Source organism: Loxodonta africana, chromosome 4 (assembly GCF_030014295.1).
Source record: "Loxodonta africana isolate mLoxAfr1 chromosome 4, mLoxAfr1.hap2, whole genome shotgun sequence".
Classification (NCBI taxonomy): Eukaryota; Metazoa; Chordata; class Mammalia; order Proboscidea; family Elephantidae; genus Loxodonta; species Loxodonta africana.
The window spans coordinates 121,344,574-121,352,518 of record NC_087345.1 but is presented as its reverse complement, the minus strand read 5'-3'; the positions used below and the strand labels follow the sequence as shown (position 1 = coordinate 121,352,518).

At 36.5% G+C, this 7,945-nt stretch overlaps 1 non-coding gene across 1 annotated transcript; it reads right to left on the bottom strand.

Moving 5' to 3' along the window:
- Positions 1–7,444: 7,444 nt before the first annotated feature.
- On the bottom strand, positions 7,445–7,526 carry TRNAL-GAG (transfer RNA leucine (anticodon GAG)). Its single transcript has one exon. It is a non-coding gene; the product is annotated as a tRNA-Leu (tRNA).
- Between the last annotated feature and the right edge of the window lie 419 nt (positions 7,527–7,945).

The window sequence follows — 7,945 nt, the reverse complement described above, 5'->3', positions numbered from 1 at the left end:
TGCGTCTTACATACTTTGGACTTGTTGTCAGGAGGGATGAGTCCCTGGAGAAGGACATCATGCTTGGCAGAGTACAGGGTAAGCGGAAAAGAGGAAGACCCTCAACAAGGTGGATTGACACAGTGGCTGCGACAATGAGCTCAAGCATAACAACGATTGTAAGGATGGTGCAGGCCCGGGCAGTGTTTCGTTCTGTTGTGCATAGGGTCGCTATGAGTTGGAACTGACTCGACAGCACCTAACAACAACAACAACAAGAGATACATAGAATTAGACAGCACGCTACTTGGTTACGTAGAATAAACACCCTTAGAAACCCTAGATTTATTTCGTTGGCTACCATTAGGAATAAGTACATGGTCTAGATCACTATGGGCTAGATCGTTTTTGCAAGGAATAGTAATATGCTTAGTCTGCATTCTGATAGTATTAGGCATAATGAAACTTATCTTCCATTGTCTCATATACTTAAAAAGCAAAAGAAGGACTCAGGCTAAAATGTTGTTGTACATTGACTGCTTATTTTGGTAAATGAGAACACCACTTTTACTTAAGATCCTGGTGAAGAACCAGATGATACCCAGTGAAAAATCAGCCCATGAGTTTAAAGAGCCTACCATGGCAGTCAACTAGGAGCCTAAACCCAGGTTTTGATCACTCATATGTTATCTTGAACGCTTGATCAAAAGGAAGAAGTAATTTAGGAGTTAAAATTGGAGTCATTATACCTTGTCCTTGAGTACAAAGGATGTGATCCAGCTGGAGCTGGACTCACAAGGACACATCAACCAGGCCCTGAAGATAAAGACAATAGCTAAGACAATGTTGGAAAAGATCTTTTAAGGAAACTTCCACATAAACAAATCTTAGAGCACAAAAGACCCACGTATTTTCTACTCTTATCTTTTTCTGTTAGCTTTTAGTAAATAGTAAGATTTGTTGGACCAATGAAGACCCATCTGAATGTCATCACTGAAACTTGTACCAATGGTTATTAAGAAAGACAATTCAATCACAGTGATTTAACAGTTTTTAGTCAATCTGTGATTTTACCCAATTGTAATATTAATATATACTGATGATTCTGTAACATTCTTCATACTCGGGCAGGCATGGCTCTGGCCGGATGCTTGTCCATTTCCCACTTTTGCCTCTGAAGAGGTACCGAATGAAACCTTTCTTTTTGCTTTACGATAACTTTGTTGTGACTTTAGGCTAGGACACCATTTAATTTCTACTTTATTTGAAAGCTTCTATTCCTTGCAATCTGCTTTAAGATATTAAAAATAGTAAAAAGTTAGCATAACAATTGTATGAAGATTCTTTTAAAGGGATTAAAGCATTTTATTCTACTGAGAATGTTAACATGCTCTTAGAATATTAAAGTATTTACACTATTTTTTTGTCAGATAAGTTTTTTATTCATTCATAACATCTGGTATATCTTGTAGACTTTCATGCCTCATTTTATTTACTACAATTTTCTCCTCATTTTGCCTTTTCTTTCATTTAATGCTGCCTACTATCTTTCACTGGAATGTACAGGTATCCTTTAACTCCATATATTATACCCACACTTACAAAGGTTTGTGATCTTTTTCATTTATGGTCAACCAGTTGCGCATGTACCTCAGCCAAGAATAATACATAAATTTCCCCCTGGGAAGTTCAGAGTCTGTCCCAGATGTGGACAAGTAAAGAGAGAAGTTTCCTTTTTACCTGCTAATGAGTGGGTAAAATACCTCTCCTGCCAAATGGACATAATCTGTATGCTGAATTAATGCAACATGAAGGGGGTAATTGAGCAAAAAGATAGAATGACCCCATCATTTAAACCCTTGAATACAGCAATGTCTAGACCAATTGCATGACTGAATGTTCTAGTAATATAAGCCTATGCTTTCCCTGTGGTATGTAAGATACTTTTAATTGAGTATCTAGACTTGCTTACATACAAAGCAAGGAGATACAAGGATATAATTTCCACTTATGATTTATGGTTTTGTAATGGTATTATACTGATGCATTGGCCTGTTATAGTTGATATTTCATTTTGTATGTTTTTATATCCGTTTCTGTTTCATTCTAGTCCAAGTGTGCCTCTTTTAAGCAACATATGCATGACTTTTTAAATGGAGCCTTATTTTTTTTAAAACTAAATTTAATCCTCTACATTTATTTTCTTATTGATATATTTGGAATTACTTTAACATCTCATTTGATGTCTCTTGTTTGCCACCCATTTTCATGGCTTTTTTTTCTGGCTTTTTCCTACATCTTCTCAGACTCATAAAGATTTTCTACACTTCTGCTATAGAAGTTAAGCAATTTTGTCCAAGGTGACAGAGCTCGCCATTGACGGAAATGGGGTTTGGGTCCACATATGATTGAATCCGTAGTTTGCATTCTTAGTCACTGAATAATAATTCTCATAGGGAGCAGAAGGATAAGTATTTGCTTAAAACTTTTTACAGTAAGAGTGGGCAATCAAGGATAAACAAAAGATATGGCATTAAGTTGAACTGATTAGAATTAAAGAATTTTAGTGTTAAAAGTAAAAGACAGGGAGATATGTGGGATGACTAAAAGAATTATTGTTTGGGTGATTACTTGTGTGTTGCCCATACAATCTAGACAATAATTTCAAAGGCTGGGGAAATACTTTGATCTGGGGAGTGCCAGTGTGCCAATCAGATGGAGATGTTTCAGTAGATAGTTTGATAGAAAACTTGTAGTTTGGAAACATTGTCTGAACTAGAATTAAATATCGTGTCAATGTATAAATGTTTAGAGAAGCTATGGATTTAGATAAGAGCATTCAAAGTGACTGTATAAAGAGAGGCCAGAAGAAAAGGGATGGTAATATAAGCATTAATATAGAAGCCTGTGTTGTTTAGTTTAATGAGTTAGTAGATTCAGAGCATTAGAAATAGCAGCTGACATAAAGAAAGTACCCAGTAAAGGTTAGATGATGATGATATAAGAACTGCCTTCATTACACTTACACTGACTTACAGGATACTGAATTACGTCTAAGTCTGAAACTGGACCTTAGAAAATTAGTCCATTATTTGCTTCAGGTGATAAATGCTCTCCAACTCTTATCAAAATATTGAACCTGATACTCCAACTATGTTTTTGCTTCCAATGAAAAAGGGAATGAATACTAGTAAAGTGAGGACAAGGAATATTTTCCTTCACGGTGATTTTTGAGCCTCTGTATCAACTACACTAATTTCTAAGTGTAGAAATATAGTAGGAATAATGTAGAATAATAGTGGGAAGTTTTATGTATCCATATAAATTTCTTCCAGATAAAGCAGCATTAAGATTTATCTCTTAACATTTTTTTTAATCTCTCATCAGGTTTCACTGGTATAATTTGATTATGTCCAACTATATGTGAAAAGCACTTTTTCCATTTTTTCTCCAAACTCATCTTCAATAGTGAGGTAAAATTTGTGCATCTCTAGGGATTCTAGAAAAAGAGACAGGTGGAAGGAGAAGTTGAAAGGCAAAGAGTAAGTTCAAATTGTCAAGCCATGTGGTCTGTCTGAATTTTACCCAGGGGACCACCCTTTCTTATTGTCAGAGCAGAGAAATCTTGAGAAGCAAGAAAGACAATTCAAAAGTGATGGAAAAATCCCAAGCCAAAATGGCAAAAAATGAATGATAATATTTTACACGTTGTGAAGCATTTTTATCCCAAAGGGCTCTTTTTAGAACAAGCACAGTTTCTCAGCTACATACACTTTTTAACTCAGATAAACTTCATAACAATGGAAATAGCATTGGGAGGAAATGGAGTTGCTGAATTAAATTGGATCTACATTTTAGTTTTAAAAGGTAAAATGTAGAGAATATTATTTCAAGTCCTAATCAAATTATACAGGTATTTTATATCCACCAACTCCACTCAAGACTCTTAATTTTGTTCCATACATGTTTTGCCTGATTCTGATATATATTTTTTTTCTTTTTGTTATTTTGTGAAGCAGTAATGCTGAAATGAGCCAAATAATATATGAGGGTTATTTTAAGAGGGCACACTCCTCTATGACACCCTTGATTTGGTAGTATATATCTGTTCTTCATTTTGTGATGAAATAAGAATAACCAATAATTTATTAACTGTTCTTGAAAAATTATTAGGATGTCCATATTGCAGATACAAGAGATTAGTTTAAGGTCAAAGAGTAATAGAATGAGGAATAGGATTATTTAGCTTCAAAATTCAAGTCATTGTTAGTTCGTTATACCAAACTCTTCTTGGTTTAATGATTTTGAATATCATGGGCATTATAAAACTTTTCAAATACTTCTTTGGGCATGGCACCCAACTAGATACTCAACAATAAATTATGCAGAGAGTTCTTAGGTTTTAAAAGTTTATAATGTAAGAATATACACACACTGGACTCATGTATACAGACAATATATTCTATAACTAAAAAAATTAAAAAATAATCTTAGTAGAATAAAATATAAATAATTAGCTCATTTCAAAGATGGCAACTGAGTACTGATTTTTCTTTCTTTCTTTTTTTTTTTTTTGTCTTTCATATTTGTACCTGGTGGTGTGACAAAACAAAGCTATTCCAATAAGACCAGGCATGAAAATCTTCAGGGAATATATAATAATTGGTATGATCTTGATTATGTTACATGCTGAGTATTCCCATTAGGGTAGTAAAAGGATAACAGTGCCTAGGGCAACATAAAAAGCATTCTTTGTATCATTAGGACATGTAGAAATGGGATTGTAGATGTCAAAGACCGTGATTTGTTCTGAGATGCCCTGGGTAAGTGTTTTTTCTTTCTTCCATCTATGTATCTAGTTCTTTAATTTTTCCCTTTCCTTGTCCATGCAGTTTGAATGCTAGCATTGGCAGAGATTAGGGCCAGGGACTTTAAAAAAAAGAAAGAAACTGCTTAGAGATTGTCAGCATTAGATTGGGTCCTGTGATTCTGACATGTGAATGTTACATTGAAAGGTCTGTCCTCAGTTCATTTGGGTCCACCTTTCCATAGACAAATCTCCCTGTTAGCGTCTGTGTAGTGTCCAGATCATACCTGGTAAGCTTTTATCTTAATAACATTCAAACTTGACCTTTTCTTCACATTCTCAGAATTCATAATTTTTTGTAAATACAAAAAAATGAGGAAGGACAGAGAAAGATGGTGAAGGTCATGGAATATACTAGAGTAGTAAATTTGTCACTCCCATAAGTATAACCCTAATATATTACAATTCAATCAAACATAAACACTAAGGTATTGATTTCTCCCTCTTCTACCGAGAGCTAGTTTTGTGAGATAAAGAATGTGGGTAAAGATGTGACCACGTGAAAAGGAAGAGTGGTCAAGATTGAAAGACTGATATACTCCATTTCTGTTCTCTACACATGAATCCAATGGCAGGTTTAAGACTATGAAGTCATATACAGTAATTTTGTATGCCGTGACAACTCTTTACTACCTACTAAGAAACTCTGAGGAGCAAAGACAATGAGGTCAAAGTATTAGCAGTAATAGAAAAAACAACTTTGGTGATTTTGATGAGTACTGATCAGAGAACACTCGAAGAGATTTGTAAGGAATTATGAATCCAGATGGGGTGGGTAGAATTCTAATGATACTCCCTCTCCTGCAAAGTCCTGCCCCAAGATTATTCAATCAAACATTCATGTAGATATGGAAGAATTTGCAGATGGAATTCAGATTACTAATCACCTAGATTTAAAATGAAGAGATTATTCTGAATTATCTGAGCATGCACTGTGTAATCTCACCTGAGCCCTTAAAAGCAGAAGGTTGAAGAGTCAGTCAGTGAGATGTGGGGGAGAGAAGGCAGAAAAGATGATGCAGAAGGTGAGGTCAGCAAAAATGGAAGCATGAGAAGAACACAACCTGCTGTGGTGGTTTTGAGGTGATCCACCAGCTGGGGAATGCAGGTTGCTTATAGAAGCTAAGAAAAGCCACTGGGTGATAGCCAGGAGGAAATGGGATCCTCAGTCCTACAGCTGCATGAACTAAATTCTTCCAACAACCTAAATGAGCCTGAAGACAGATTCTCCCCTAGAGCCTCTAGAAAGGAATATTGCCTGTAGACATCTTGATGGCCGTTGAGTTAGATTCTAGGCAGAGAAACCAGTTGAACTATGCAATAGCTGTACTTCTAACAGAGAACTATGAGATAATAGAGTAGTTTTAAGCTCCTAAATTTGTGGTAGTTTGTTACAGCACCAAGAGAAAACTAATACACCAAACCTGCCTCTTTCTCATAAGGGAGGTCAGCTGAGTATAGAATAAGGTCAACATATTGGAGCTGATGACCTGAAAAAGAGAAGCTTCATGTCCCACTGATGATACAGAGAATCCTAGAGGACTCAGAAGAAATCTGTTAGGCAACAAAGCAGTGGTTTGTAGTGCTTATCTAGTATTAACTAGAACCAAAAACCAAACCCACTGCCGTCGAGTCGATTCTGACTCATAGCAACCCTATAGGACAGAGTAGAACCGCACCATAGAGTTTCCAGGGAGCGCCTGGAGGATTTGAACTGCCGAGCTCTTGGTTAGTAGCCATAGCACTTAACCCCTATGCCACCAGGGTTTCCATTAACTAGAAAAGCAATAGTTATTTATTCTATTATAGAAACAGAAGTTCTGTAGAGGTGCCCTGGTTGGACTTTCCGTCTACAAGAGTACTTTTTGCCAACACCTGGCCATGGTCCTCTGGTTCAATGTATCATGTAAAACTTTCATGCAACAAATGGCTATAAGGGGGGTGATATCAAATCAAGATAGAGAATATAAAAAGAGAAGGAGGTTATTTTATTAGTGAATAGAACATATTAGGTTTGAGAGGCAGAGAGATGTCCATACTTCTCTGAGGTTTCAGAAAAATATCCAGGGTGAAATGGTAACTTCTGGAAAGGCAACTTATTCCACTCTCGTTTTGGATGCAAAAGTGAGTTTAATCATCATGTTTGCATGTATATTCTTATTCAACTTTATTGAGATGAAATTTGCATGTGATAAAATGCAGGCATTTTAAGTGTTCATTTTGAGGAGTTTTGACCATTGTTTGTATCCATGTAACCACCACCCCAATTAAGATATAACCAAATCCACTGCTGTGGAGTCGATTCAGACTCATAGCAACCATATAGGGCAGAGTAGAACTGCCCCGTAGAGTTTCCACGGAGCGCCTGGCGGATTCGAATTGCCGGCCTTTTGGTTAGCAGCCGTAGCACTTAACCACTACACCACCAGGGTTTCCAAGCATATTGTCGTTGAGTTGATTCCAACTCATAGTGAGCCTATAAGAGAAGGTAGAACTGCCCCATAGGGTTTCCAAGGAGCACCTGGTAGACTCGAACTGCTGACCTTTTGGTTTGTGCTGTAGCTCTTAACCACTACACCCACAGGGTTTCCATAGAGTTGGCAGCAGTGGGATTCGAACTCACGCCTCCGCAGATACTGGAACCTCAATCCAGCGCCTTGGACCACTCGGACACACTACCATGAGCAATTAAGATATAGAATATTTTTATAACCCTAAAAAGTTTCCTCATGTCCCTTTGCACTCAATCCCTGCCACTCCTCACCCCTGGCAACCACATATTTTACTACTCTCGTTCTTGACTGATTTTGCTTGTGAGAACTTCATGTAAAAAGGAATCATATCAAAAGAGGTCTGGATTCTTACACTAAGTAAAATGTTTTTGAGGTTCTCCATGTTCTTGCGTGTATCAGTTATTTCCTCCCTTTTAATGTTGTATTCTCCATTTTTTCAATATATGAATATTTGGGTTATTAGTTTTGGTTAATTTGACCTACCACAATAGTCAAAAGGATACATTGAGAAGATTCTGGGTTTGCTCTTGCATGTATTGTTTGTCTATAAATAAAATGGAGCATCAATTTGGAAAGCCCAGAAGGA